This window comes from Dreissena polymorpha, chromosome 12, assembly GCF_020536995.1.
Source record: "Dreissena polymorpha isolate Duluth1 chromosome 12, UMN_Dpol_1.0, whole genome shotgun sequence".
Classification (NCBI taxonomy): Eukaryota; Metazoa; Mollusca; class Bivalvia; order Myida; family Dreissenidae; genus Dreissena; species Dreissena polymorpha.
In genome coordinates, this window is record NC_068366.1 from 21377833 (window position 1) to 21394201 (window position 16369).

The following is a 16369-nucleotide window of genomic DNA, read 5'->3' on the forward strand; positions in this document are numbered from 1 at the left end:
AATTTCCGGTTGTTTGTTTTACATGTTCATAATGGACTTAAAAGAATCACATGCACATACAACGTATGGACAACTTCTAATGGTAAATTGTTATGAACAGATTGACATATCATTGAACGTCATATAATCTCTAGCTTTGCATGCAATGTACACAAGAGAAACTGATTAATTTTACTGATTACTTTTCGTTTTATTGTTAAAGAAAATGATAGCACATATATATAAATTCACAAAATACTTAATATGGTAAAATGTTGGAATGACCATACAATTAAACATATTCTAGTTTAATGAGTTAAGAATACTTCTACTGGAAGTACATGTACGATTGATTGTATATGTAAAATACACATGGGTTATTTAATGTAATGATAAGTATCATTCAACATGATGGGCTGTACATAAGATATGCGCAAACGGTATAGAACTTAATGGATGCTTTCTTATCGAAGATTGATGACATCTACATGCATGACATATGCCCAACACATTTCGGGCAATTAATTTAATTACACATAAAGAAATGATTTTTATAAATGACGCCTCAAACCATATTAAGAATGGCCTGAACATCTTAAGCATACACTACAAATTGTTCATATTTTATAATCTTCAAAAAATGCACGTGGAACTTCAATACACTGAAGACGTCGCATGTTATAAACACGAGAAATTGATTTTTACGGATTTTGATTTTTGATTAAAAGATGGATTGAACATGCTATGTACTCGTGGTGAATTTACTCTTCACTAATTCTTCGCACCTTTAATCAAAGAAACAATGCGAATGAAAAACCCATTCAGGAACATGTTTAATCTTATTTTAAAACGAGACGAGAATACAGCAAGACTGTACTCGTTTTCCTTAATCCTGATGTGTCATTTCAGATAAATAATGCAAGTTTGTTCTGTTTTTTCTCAATCATAATTATTATTTTTTACATAAATACTAGATAGACAGACAGCAATATCAACATGTATAAATTTGAGTGAAGAAAGGATACAGATATATACAATTAAATTTTAATATTTTCATGTATCTTCTCGACCCAACACAACGTTTAACAACATTTATTATACAACGAATACTTTGACTTGTGCAACTTCATGAACTACGTCTGCACTAAATTAAATAAAAAAATACACGTGTATTTTATCTAATGCATCCTTTGCCGTTGAAGATTCTTAAAAGAACAATTAATGATCATGATAATAATGATTTTATTATATTGTATTATTATTATTATCATTATTTTTATTATAATTAGTGTTATTTTTTATATAAAGTATTATTATTAGTAGTAGTAGTACACTTGTTATAAATATAGTAATTATGATAATTAGCGTCATTATTATTATTATTATTATTATTATTATTATTATTATTACTTATTGTATGATGGCAAAGAAAAATTTATATGCTTATACACAATTTAATTTTTAAAACAATCACAATAATCTTTGGTTTGAACATATTTATTTCGGAATGCATATACATGAATAATACACACAGTAATATGTGGATTGACCTGGAAGCTAAACTAAGCTTATTGTAAGTCGTTCCACGAGCATGAAGAAAAACGATGCATTAGGCGAGAAGTATTTCAATTGATAAAGATGTTAATGTCGAGTTGTTGAGGTGGAAAGTACTTGCAGGAAGAGATAGGGAAGGAAAGGAATAGATAGAGAGATGGAAACGGACCAAGAGTAGAAGAACGAGGTTGGAGCAGGAGTAAGAATGGAGTTGGGGAACAAATGAAGATTATGAGAGACTTGGTACCAAAGGCGTCGGCGTCTTATCGAAGCGTTTAGATTTGTCAATGAAGGTACGTACTGCTGCAAAAATATTGCAGTTGGCCTCCAAAGAAAGACGAGGATTTCCAAAAGGCAAATCCTTGGTTGAGGGTATACAGAAGTGTGATACAGAATTCAAGAGGTGCACTCGAATGGTCGAGTAAAATGGACAGTGCAAAAAATAATGACTAGCTTTTTCTTCTTCGCCTCAGGAGCAAAGAGGTGATTGTATTGTGTTTATACTAAATAGTTATTGTAAGAACACACTGCAGTTTGTGCGTAGTCGCGTATGCATTATCTGGGATTTACGTTTGCCATAGTAATAGTATTTTGGAATTTTGACCACTGATGATGGAAGACCTTTTTTAAATGAGATGATGGATGTGGCGTTCGAGATTTCGGTTGGAAGGCTGTTGTAAGCATGAGTGATGGATGGGATAAAAGAGTTGCAGTAGAGCGTAGTTCTAGCTCTTTGGGTGTAAAGTGTGTGAGAATTCCTTAAATTATAGCGGTCGTTGGTATTCATGGGTGGACACAAGTCAGAAAGATAAGATGGGGAATGTCCTTATTGGGGCAATAAGTTTGCAATAATTGTTAAAACAACATCGATCGGGTGTAATCACAGTGTCCAGCTTTATTGATCTGAACAAGTTGGACCGACATTATACTGGATATCCACGTTGATGTAATATTCATAGAAAAAGGACATGTGGCAGTCAAATGCGCTAATTGACAAGCCTAATTGGTCGGTTTATAAATTAAATTTATCAATATGTGAATAATTGAAACACACTAGAATGTAAAGTGCTAAACAAACACACTGTAGAGTAGGTGTTAATTGCTCGTGTGCCTGCTCATTAATACGCTGAACCCCGATATTTTACAACTCTAATCGCTTTTGATCCACAGGGGGGCATCACATGGGTGGTAATTGCCGATAATTGCGATCAGATAAGCGGATTAGCCAATACAGTGAAATGATATAAATCAAAACTAACGATTTTAGCATGTATTGCATTCAACAAAAAATGCGTTTTCTGCAAGAGTAACCGAATATTAATTTTGTAATCGGTTAACATCCTTAAGAAACGGATTACCGGTTAACCGATTGACCTTTGCCATTCCTAAATAATAATTGAGATACCCGTTCTTTTGACGAAAGATATGACAACTGGATCCATATTCACAAACACTTTAGACTTTAAACGAGGTGCGTGAATTTGGCACTGACATCGACATTCGAACATCAAGCTGGGGCGAATATCCAGCCAGCGCTGACATCGACATTCGGCCAAAGTCCCGAATATCGAGCTGGGACTAATGTCGAGCCAGCTCTGCAATCGACATTCGGCAAGTCCCGAATATCGAGCTGAGACAAATGTCGAGCCAGCTGTGACATCGACATTCGGCAAAAGTGCCGAATATCGAGTTGGGGCGAATGTCGAGCCAGCTATGACATCGACATTCGGCAACTGTCCCGAATATCGAACTTGAGCGAATGTCGAGCCAGCTCTGATATCGACATTCGGCACAAGTCTCGAATATCGAGCTGAGGCGAATGTCGAGCCAACTCTGACATCGCCATTCGGCAAAAGTCCGAATATCGAGCTGGGGCGAATGTCGAGCCAGCTCTGACATCGACAATTGGCAAAAGTCCCTAATATCGAGCTGGGGCGAATGTCTTTATTATTTGATCATTTCCCAACCATATAGTACTTAAATTATTTAACTAGTAATAAAAATAACATACAACCGTAAAGATTGATTTTGCGATTACATGTATTGACTCCATATTAAAGTATTGTAATATTTAGTATTTAAAATATATATCAAAAGAAAATACCTTATGTATTTTGTTTGAAATAAAAAATTGTATAAAGAAATTAGCTCCATAATTATTTAATAAATATTGCAACTATTAAACTTCGCCCGGCATGATGTGTTTTTTATGTATAAACATTCTTACGAAACACGAAAACATGTTATCTCTTGTCTATGTAAATTGATCTTTGTTCGTTTTGATGTATGTTTTGCATTTACTTCAAACGCATGATGTTATTGTATTTATATATAAATGATAATGATATTTACATGCTTAAGTCTAAATAAACTATTATGTTCTGTTTTTTGTAGTATAAGTGTATACGTATCGTTTTTATGATAACCTGGTTTGTATTATATGATCGCGTATATCTGTCGTGCGCATATCTTGTGCATGTATGCGCACACAAGCATCGTATAATTTGCAAACATGCATCAAGTTATAGGTGCACATGTACCGCATTATAAGCATAAATGTGTGGATTTATATTTGCAAATTTATAATATTGTATATGATAATATCGCTTTTAATCCAACATGTATCGTATTATTTTCATATTATTATTTATTTATATTTATATAATATCGACACGCATGTGTTATATACATATAAAGATAGCTAAAATACCGATTATATATGATAGAAGTTCTGTATTGCTAGGTTTGATGTGTTTTTCATTGTAATTGTATTCGTTTTGTGAAATGTGTAAATAATGCAAAACGAACTTCAGAATTTCAATCTTCGAAATAAACATTTCCCATATATCAACTGTTTGCTTCTTATCAAACTAGCGCTCTGTATTCTGCAGAATGAATCTTTAATTGCAAATATGCCCTTAATAGGCTTGCGTTCTCCGAACGCTGTCGCCTGGTAACCGATAAAAATGAGCGCATTTTTTTTGAAAAACGACAAAATCCGTTTCTTACGACTATCTAGATGAATGGCTTCTTTCACGGCCGACACGACGGGTTTGCTTGCTGTCCAACTCTCAAGAAATAACATTTTCGTTTCGAACATTTTCGAATTAGGGACCGAGCGGTGTGTTTGCGTCCACTGGAACATTTAGTAATTGCATTATACCGGTGCCTTTGGGTGGCATTGTTTTCCAGATAGATACGACACAAATAACAGATACCAAATAGATATTACACATCAATTAACCCCTAACCATAACCCTAACCCTACCCCTACCCTTAACCTTAACATCGCACTACTTTTGTGCAATTTCTCTTTGGGTGATGAATCTATTTGGAATACACTATTATCGGTTGCCTTTGCCCCGTTGTTTGGTTTCCGCCTTTATGAAAAAGCAAATGAAGAGTAATTTTTTTTGGAGTGCTCTCCCTTGGTTTTTATGTTTAGTGTGTATCCTTTTATGAACATTTGGTGCTGAATGTTGTTTTTAATAAAATATTTTTAAATACTGTTTTCTCAATTAAACAACACTGTCGATGTTTATCCGTTTCAGCATTTTGTCCCCTCGTGTATAGCTGTATACCACCCTTATAATCCTAACGGACATTTTAACCCTTTACCAACTAGATACGTTTTTTGACACATTTGTAGTCCCTTAGAAAGTTACATTTCATTAAATACCTTTCTCACTAAATTCAAGTTGTAAAGGCTTCATTTCCAACCCTTAGAAACTGATGAGCAGCAAACAGCATAAAATCTTTAAAGACGGCGAATACTCGCAGGCTTTTCTGGTTTTATGCTGGTTGCAAAAGCCATTTTCACGTTGCTTATTAATATCGAGTAATAAATGTGGTTTCTATCGTGGCAATTGTTTTTTATATAAACTTGACCTGTTGACCTTATTTTGGGCAACACGTGGCAAACGTTCGAACTTATCTTATTTACTAAACATTTGTACCAAGTGCTATCAAGGTTGAGTCATAAATGAGGCCTCTAGATAAACACAATATTTTTCTTGGAATTGGCCTTGATTTTGAATACCTGTAACCGATAGTTAAATTTGGCGACATATTGTCAAGAGAAACGCACTAACCATCTTCTAACAAGTTTTGGTCATACATGTGCCATCTACAGTGGTAAAAAGTGTTTCCTTTCTAGATTTAACCTTTGCGATCTAGTTATTTGACGCATGTAACCAAGTTTCAAACTCTGCATAGACCCTATCAAGATAGACATTAATCCCAATTTAAATTGCGATTGTGGCCTCTAGAATGGTGAAACTTTTTTAAAGATTTGATGTTGTGACCTAGATTTTGGTTACACCTGAACCATCATCAAACTCAGACTAGATATTATAAACATAAATATTCAAAGTTTAACATTTGACGCACGTGACTCAGATTAAAGATGAGCATTACATGTATGATCACGTTTCATCAAGATTTAGTCATACATGAGGCCTCTAGAGTGGTAACACGACTTTTCTAAGATTTGAGTCGGAATTTACCTAGTTTTTGGCCGCACGTTACTCAGATTTATCCTCAGCTTATATATTGTCGAAATGCATATTTTGATTACTTTTCACCAATATTTGATACAATCTTGACGACGACGAACGCCCAACATTGACTGACTCCAACAGCTCGTCATGAGCACTTCGTGGTGAGCTGAAACATAAAGAGAAAATATACAATGTATGTTCAAACAACGAAAGCCGACTTTAAAAGGATTAAAGTGGACATATACAATAGCAACAATGCTCAAAACTGTGGTAAGATAAATGACCAATCCTTATCTTCTCTTTACCATACCATCTTCAATGAGAGCGCCGACGGCGTTGAAAGTATATGTGCTGCTAAAGTAAATGTTAAGGGAACAGTTTACTGAATGAAAATCTAAAAGGCTATCAAGAAGAAAAGTTTTTTTATAATTAAGTACAAATACATGAAACAAGAAGTGATAAAATGTTGCAAAAACATACTATATCAATCGGAAAATCGGAAACATGTATCAAGGGAGCTTGGTATTTAGCGATCGAGTTAATGCCCGGATTTAAATATTATTTCTGATATACCGGGCGTTTATTTATGCTCTTGTTTTAATTTGAAGAAGAATATTTCCCTACAGACCTGCCCGTTGTTTGTTTATTGAAAAGATGAAGTAACTGATATAACTATTACATGCTCCTTTGAGATATTTGTACTAGGTGGTAATTAACGTTATCATTATTATTTACGAGGCTGAACGACTTTTTTATTCGGGAGGTAAGTCAAAGATTCGTCTTTGTCGTTCTTGTTTTGTTTGTTACTTCTCATTATACTGTTACGAACCGATTGATTTTTATTTAAGCAGAAAGGAAACATAACACCTAGTAAACTAAGGCGATATTCTAAAACTTTCTTAGACAAAATGTTCACTGAATTTATATTTTGTGAAAGTTTTTCTTTACTTCAACTATGATATTTTCTCAGTTTTTGTCTAAGAAACTTGACAGGTTCTTATAATTTTCCGGATTTTGCTTAAAAGATAAGAAACCTCTAGACCTGTCTTAAATTCATAGAATTTTCAAAGTGACGATTGTTGTAGGCCATTTTGTTGTTGATGTATGAAAACAAAACTCTAATTTCACGTCAAACAATCACAGGTAAGCTACAATTCAACTTGGTGAAACGATGTCAACAATTTTCACGATTTAACGGCAACAGCCGCAACTAATATAACGTAATATTAATTGCTCTCATAAGCTTTCCCTTCGATGTAAATGGTGTACGAAATTCAACAAATAATAGTTTAAAAATGATACTCATCCTACAGTTTATTAACAAGTCGAAACTTTCACTTTCCTATTATACTCAATAAGAAACATACGAATCCACCATAGATGCATTCTATACAGAGATGGTGACGTTAACACTACGTTATTGTCAGTAAGACCGGTGTGTACACAATGCAATAGATGCACATCCCATCGAAAATCAAAGTACTGACAGTACTGGTGTGACGATGCTTTTGAAGAGGATGAATATATAGAGGATATTTGTTGGATTCGGTGGAATATCGATTTTCTCAGAAAAACAGCGAAATCTATCGATATTTTCACTGTTATTTTTCACTGTTTAAAATAGTGAAATACCAGTTTTATTTCACTGATATTTCTGTATAAATCACCGGAAAGCATAAAATAAATAAGCATCCATTTAAGTTAATTAATATACATCACCGCAATTGTGTAATTTTTATTGCTTGCCATTTATCCGCAGGTCAATAGTTAATGGTTGAGGTGCAATAGGTTTCGTTCATTTACACTGAACTCCCCTTCAATGAGATTTATTTACCTAAAAGTCTCATATTTGAACTTACAATTCTTTTGGGAGTAATGGTCCAGACAACCAATGGATAAAACAGCAACAATATGCTAACCCATAATTTTTCGAGGAACATAATTGAGAATGCCTGTGCTAGCCCCCAATCACAGTATTTTGGGGTATAATAATAGTCAATTTTTTTCTCAAAAGATTGTCGTAGATTATAAGTTGAGGAATATATCATCCAAGACTACAACTTTTAGAAAGCCATTTTTTTTCATTAATTTTTATAGATAAACAAGGGTTTGTAACAATCTATACTATACATAGATAGCTTTAACAGCACAATGTGGCTCATCTGAAACTGAATGTTTCCTAGTGATGTTAACTCATTTGTCATGAAGATCTAGAAAAAAATATGGCATTGTGAGTATGAACAAACTATTTGCGTCGATCCGATCTAGTTGAGCCTTGTTACTGAGTTCCTACTTTTATTTATTTGAACATTCTGATCAATTGCCATGAAGATCAGGTAAAAAAATGTAAGTGTTAACATAGATTTTAATTATTTTAGTTATTGATAAAATGCTTGGAAGCACATGACCCACTTTGGAACGTGACCTGTTAATCACTGAGACTAGACCTTGTGACCTAAATTTTGAATACCGGTATGCTACTTTCAAGCTTGACTTTGAAATCATTTAAAATAATGTTCTAACCAATTTCAAGTGGATCAAAGAGAGAATGTGACCACTAAAGTATTAACAGACCTTTTCTTATATTTGACCTAGTGCCCTAATTTTTGACAGAATATGAAACCCAAAATGGCATAGAGGTGACTACGTTTCATAAGAATCTGGCAAAGTGGTGACACCCAAATTTAAACATTGTAAAATGATATCTTTAGTGTTCACAATAAACAATAAATAAAATATAACAGACAAAGAGTGATAACAAAAGCTCACCTTGTCACATCATAACAAGTGAGCAAAATAACCAAAACTATGACATCATATAATTGCTCAGTAACTTCCAATAACAATAAAATGTTACTTTTGAAACAAATACAATACCTTCCCTTTCTTACTACAGGCTGTTCTAAAACAAGATAGCCCTGTATCGCTCACCCAAAACTCCTTCTATAGTGTCAAAAACGTGTGTATGATTTGACTAAGTTGTAACCTAGCATTAACCTGCACATGACCAACTTCCAAATTCAGCTTTTCATTTGAAAATCAGGAAGATAATGTGACCTGTACAAAGGTAAAGGAAGTTTTCTATAATTTGACCTAATGACCTAGTTTTCGACAAACTACCAACTTTCAAACTGAAACTTTATTTCATCGAGATAACATTCTGTCCAATTTTCATGAAGATCTGGAAGAAAATATGACCTTTGGAGTGTTCACTAACCTTTTCTGTGATTTGGTCTGTTGACCTAATTTGGACCAAATATGACCTACTTTCAAACTTAACCTAGAATTGATCGAGATAAACATTTACCAACATAAGACAAACAAGGGCTGTTTATTAATCATGCATTCCTCCCATATGGGCTGCCAGTTGTAGTGGTAGCCATTGTGTGAATACGTTTTTTAACCACTGGGACCTTGACCTTTGACCTAGTGACCAGAAAATCAATAGGGATCATCTGCCAGTCATGATCAATGTACCTATGAAGTTTCATGATCCTAGGCCTAACTATTCTTGAGTTATTATCAGGAAACCTTTTTACTGTTATGAGTCACTGTGACATTGACATTTGACCAAGTGACCTGAAAATCAATAAGGGTTATATACCAGTCATGATCAATGTACCTATGAAGTTGCATGATCCTAGGCGTAAGCATTCTTGAGTTATTATCCGGATACCATTTTACTGTTTTGAGTCACTTTGACCTTGACATTTGACCTAGTGACCTAAATATCAATAGGGGTAATCTGCCATTCATGATCAATGTACCTATGAAGTTTCATGCTCCTAGGCCTAAGCGTTCTTGAGTTATCATCCGGAAACCATCTGGTTGACGGACCGACTGACGGACCGACCGACATGTGCTAAACAATATACCCCCTCTTCTTCGAAGCGGGGTATAAAAATGACACCTCTAGAGAATTACGGGTGCCATGCTGGAGTGCGGGTGCAGTTTTAAATAAATGAAAGCTTGTCTTTTTTTAGAGGTTACAGTGACCTTGACCTATGATCCAGTGACCTTAAAATGCATGTAGAACTCATCAAGGTGCAGCTGTATGAAGTTTCAAAGTTGTAGGTTGAAGAACTTTGATTTAAGTGCCAATGTTAAAAACTTTAAATGCTAGGCATGTAGAACTCATCAAGGTGCAACTTTTAGAGGTTACAGTGACCTTGACCTTTGACCCAGTGACCCATAATGCATGTAGAACTCATCAAGGTGCAGCCATATATGAAGTTTCAAAGCTGTAGGTTGAAGAACTTTGATTTAAGAGCCAATGTTAAACACCTTAAATGCTAGGCATGTAGAACTCATCAAGGTGCAGCTATACATGAAGTTTCAAAGTTGTAGGTTGAAGGTTGAAGAATATTGATTTATGAGCCAATGTTAAACACCTTAAATGTTAAGGTTTTAGCACGACAAGGACGGCGGACGACAAGCTGGCTATGACAATACCTCCGAAAACCGCCGAGCTAAAAAGACTTGTGACCTCTATAGTATAAACAGATTTATGTGACCTTTTGAGTATAAATAGACTTTTCCTATAGGTTTGCGTACCGACCTTAACAGACTTTCTATATGATTTGACCTAGTGACCTAGTTTTTGACTGCACGTAACCCAACTTCAAACTTGAACAGGATCCTAGAGACCTAGATTTTGACCCCAGATGACTCATAAATGAACTTGTCCAAGATTTCATAGTGTTACAAGTTTTATTGACATTGTGTCAAACTTTTGACCTCTAAGTGATTACAGTATACAGAAGACAAAGCATCATAATGGACAATGGTTACAGGGCGATCACAATAGCTCTGCTTGAGCACTTCGTGCTCAGATGAGCAAAAGAATATATATAGGTACATTTTACTTCATAATAATGGAAGTACTATAGTATAAAAATGGCACAAAATGCACATATGTTCACAGTCTTAAAATGTGACTAAGGCTTATAAATCAGACTGATATAACACTTGATAGTAAGTGAAGTCTATCAAACTGCATGATCGCAAACTTTTATCACAAAAATGACTAGATATTAAATAGATGTTAAATATTGTAAATATTATATGACTGATAGTGGCATGCATATAATTCTCTAAATGAAGACTTCAAAATGGCAATGACTGAATGGAAATTAAATAAGCATGTGCTCCTGGGGGGGGGGGGGCATAATAAATTATGAAGAAAGCAATTAGTTTGTAGGCATGACTTGGTTCTGACAGAAGGTAGCACTTTTTATACAAAAAACGTAGGTTCAAAATGTAACTGAAACAATACCCTGAATACTGTTATACACAGCTGATCCGCTTCTACACAAGGGCAGTTTGTAAAACATCCATGTCCCCCATATGGACTGTCAACTGTAGTGGCAACCATTGTGTGAATACGTTTTTGTCACTATGACATTGACCTAATGGCCTGAAAATCTGTAAGGGTCATCTTCCAGTCATGACCAATGTACCTATGAAGTTTCATGATCCTACGCGTAAGCATTCTTGAGTTATCATACGGAAACCATTTTACTGTTTTGAGTCACTGTGACCTTGACCTTTGACCTAAAAATCAATAGGGTAATGTGTCAGTCATGATTAATGTACCTATGAAGTTTCATGAATCTAGGCGTAAGCATTTTGAGTTATCATCTGGAAATCATTACACTGTTTCGAGTCACTGTGACCTTGACCTTTGACCTAAGTGATATGAAAATCAATAGGGGTCATCTGCCAGTCATGATCGATGTACCTATGAAGTTTTATGATCCTAGGCCTAAGCGTTCTTGAGTTATCATCCGAAAAAAACATTTGGTGACCGACTGTGCAAAACAATATACCCCTCTTCTTCGAAGGGGTGCATAAAAATGTGAATAAAATTTTTCATAATTTAAGATTCGTAAGCATTATAAGGCAGTACATGTTGAAATTTTCGAGACATGAACAGCATCTACATTCTTCGGTTTATTGTCATTAAAGCGAGAATATACGATTTTTTGTGTTGAATTGAAATATATTGATACAAATATGTTATAATAACACACAATATGCAAGAAAAATGATACATTTAAGACGAATTTCATAAAATGCAGCAAATATAAATTAGCGCCCCGAGCCGATTGTGACGAAGATAATTCGTACATATTTTCCTACAATAACCTTTGCATTCGTCTTTTTAGTAAGTGTTCGTGTGTCGTATGAATCGATATCACTGCAGGAATTTCAAATGAACCGTTAAACTAAATTGAGGTTCACATGGTACATGCATGATATACATGCTGGCGAATTAGGCTGTACAGCCCTTTTCGATTTCAGAATTAAATATCTAGCTTATTTAGCATTTTTTCAACACATGTTCTTCTCAACTTTTATTTTAGTTTATATTGAAATATATGTTTAATAAGTTTTTTACACATTTTATATTAATTAATAAATATTTGACAAGATAGTATAAACCCGCTTTAATCACAAAATGTGAAACATTTGTTCAACAAAGTTTAAAAGTTTAATTAATGTACTTAATGTGCCAATGACAGTGCATTATTAAGCACATTGATAAACTGTTAGTTCTCAGTTGGATATAATACACTGTAAAAAGTCTATATTTAGGAAAATCAATTTTCGAACTTTGACCTTGAAGGATGACCGTGACCTTGACCATTTTTCACCACGCAAAATGTGCAGCTCCATGAGATAAACGTGCATGCCAAATATCAAGTTGCTATGTTCAATATTTCAAAACTTATTGCAAAACTTTACTATATTAAAAGTTATTTTTTTTACCTTTGACCTCGAAGGATGACCTTGACCTTTCACCACTCAAAATGTGCAGCTCCATGAGATACACATGCATGCCAAATATCAAGTTGCTATGTTCAATATTTCAAAAGTTATTGCAAAACTGTACTGTAAGGTTAAATGTTTGGGACAGAATGACAAACAGGCCAAAAACAATATACCCCCGATCTATCGATCCGGGGGCATAAAAATAAAAAAAGGAAACAAAAAAAATTTCGGGGGGATGGTGGGGGGAAGGGGGGCAGGGATTCTGGGTCGGTGCGTGGAGTATTGTTTGGGTGGAATCCATTGTGGTATTCAGGTAAGTGTTGTTTTGTAAAAGTATCAATAAAATTTGATCAAAAATAAAGAAGTTATGGCAATTTAAGCAAAATGTTCAATTATCTAAGTATAAAAGGGGCCATAATTCTGTCAAAATGCTTGATACAGTTGTTTGCTCTTGTTTATAGGTTGGGTTTATTTTGGTCAACAAGTATTCAAAATATAAAAGCATTATATGTCAAAGAACATAGGAAATAGTTGGGGTACTACGCAAACTTTAACATATATTTATCAATAAAATGCATATTCTTAGTATAAAAGGGGCAATAATTCTGTCAAAATGCTTGACACAGTTGTCTGATCTTGTTTATAAATTGGGTCATGTTGGTAAACAAGTATGCAAAATATGAAAGCAATATGTCAAAGAACATAGGACATATTTGGGGAAGTACGCAAACTTTAACATATATTTATCAATAATATGCCTATTCTTAGTATACAAGGGACAATAATTTTGTCAAAATGCTTGACACAGTTGTCTGCTCTTGTTTATAGGTTGGGGTCATGTTGGTAAACAAGCATGCAAAATATGAAAGAAATATATGTCAAGAGACATTGAAAATATTTGGGGTAGTACGCAACCTTTAACATTTGGTGCATATTCTATGTGGAAAAGGGGCCATAATTAGTACAAAAAGCTTGATATAGTTGTCTGCTCTTGTTTATAGGTTGGGATCATGTTGGTTAAGAAGTATGCAAAATATGAAAGCAATATGTCAAGGGACATTTAAAATATTTGGGGTAGTACGCAAACTTGAACATTTGCACGGAAACGCCAACGGCAACGCCGACGCCGGGGTGAGTAGGATAGCTCCACTATATATATTTAATATATAATAGTTGAGCTATAAAACGTGGGTTCACAATGAAACTGACACAATACCCTGAATACTGTTATTTACAGCTGTTCCACTTTTACAAAATGTGCATTAGATTTTTCACATTTTTAGATTCGCAAGCATTTCGAGGTTGTACATCTATCAAATCTGCTGGGCACATACATAACAAGAGGGCCATGATGGCCCTGTATCGCTCCACTGTTTTTTTATGCGAAAAAAACCTGCAATGCGCATGGGCTGAAATGTACTCAAGCATGTGACTTTCTCTGTCTATCCCTCGTCCCACTAGGCGCTTAAAGTTGGAAGGGTGAGCATTTTTATTAGGGATGGAAAACCTAAGAAAATCCGTAACCGGTTAACCTGTTTAAAATATTCGAGCGGTTAACCGGTTAACCGACTGTCATATTGACACATTAATGAAAATTAACTTCCGGAAAACGTATACGTTTATAAACATTTACAGTATCATATGCAAATATACTCTGTCTTGTTGATTGTCTTGTAACCTAATTACTTAAACCATTTTATCAATTAAATACTGTTAATATTATACAGTTTGAGTCTAATACTTAGTCATTTTCGAAAGTCATTTCCGACATTGTTTACATGCTTTTCGTTGAACTGTGATATTTCTCTCTTGTAATACCTTCATGTCATTTACACATTGTTAGTGTTCTTCACCTTGACCAATGAAAGCTAGTGCAAAATTTGAAACATGTTGTGTTTTATTAACACTCATTATCCTTTAAGAATTACGTGCATTTACAGTTTGCTGATTAATAACAATTGTCAATTTGCGTAAATATATTTTGCAATGGGCATAGTGGTTTCCAAACCTTTGTTGTTAATGCCTGTTTATACTCAATGTCTTTATACGGGTGTTAAAGTTTGCAATAGTTTTTAAAACAACAGTGATCGGGTGTAATCCCAGTGTCCAGCTCTATTGATTTCATCAAGCAATGGTATTTAACACAATGGCACAATAAAACTTTTTCATTAATCCGCTGCACCCCGATATTTTACAACTGTAATCGCTTTTGATCCGCAGGAGGAATCACGGGTGGTAATTGCCAATTGTTTGCGAAAAGATAAGCGGATTAGCCAATACAGTGAAATGAAGTAAAGCAAAACTAACGATTTGAGCATTTATTGCGTTCAACCAAAAATTGTGTTTTCTGAAGAGTAACCGAATATTAATATTGTAACCGGTTAACCTCCTTAAGAAACGGATAACCGGTTAACCGAATTACCGTTGCCATCCCTAATTTGTATATATGGAAAAAGTTACTACCGTGTTAACTAAACAGACTAAAAAGCCCGGGAATTGTTCCGTTGAAGCACAGTTCCATTGCTAATAACGTAGGTACATTTATCTCTCCAAAAGATATTGTCGTTCTTTTTATTTCACATATTTTTAGATACTGAAGATCAAATCTATGCATTTGATTTGAAACAGATTCACAAGACCCGTAGGAATCAAAATGCCTTAACCCTTTATCAAACGAAAATTTTTGGACTTTCCCAATTTGAAAGAGGTTGCAGATGACAATTAAATTGTAATGGAATATTAAAGAAATTATCAGGTAGGGTAGAAATATTGTGATAAAAGGAGAAATTGCTGATCTTGAGCAATTTTTCCTTTTATCATAATTATTTATAAAGTCGCCAGCTACAAAGGCGTAAAATCCTGTTAGTGTTTGGTAAAGGGTTAATAATCTCTGGTTCCTTCTAAGAGCCTTTCACACATTTATAACAAATACAATAGTAGCATCTTTCTTTGTAAAGAATCTTTTCAAACAAGGGCTGTTTGTAAAACATGCATTCCCCCCCCCCATATGGGCTGTCAGTTGTAGTGGCAGCCATTGAGTGAATACCTTTTTTGCACTGTGACCTTGACCTTTGACCTAGTGACCTGAAAATCAATAGAGGTCCATCTGCGAGTCATGATTAATGTACCTATGAAGTTTAATGCTCCTAGGCGTAAGCTTTCTTTAGTTATCATCTGGAAACCATTTAACTGTTTCTAATCACCGTGACCTTGACCTTTGACCTAGTGACCTGAAAATCAATAGTGGTTATCTGCGAGTCATGATCAATGTACCTATGAAGTTTCATGATCCTAGGCCTAAGCGTTCTTGAATTATCATCCAGAAACCATTTTACTATTTCGGGTCACCGTGACCTTGACCTTTGACCTAGTGACCTCAATGTCAATAGGGGTCATCTGCGAGTCATAATCAATGTACCTATGAAGTGTCATGATCCTAGACCTAAGCGTTCTTGAGTTATCATCCAGAAACCATCTGGTGGACGGACATACGAACGGACGGACGGACCAACATGTGCAAAACAATAAACACCCTCTTCTTCGAAGAGGGGCATAAATATAAT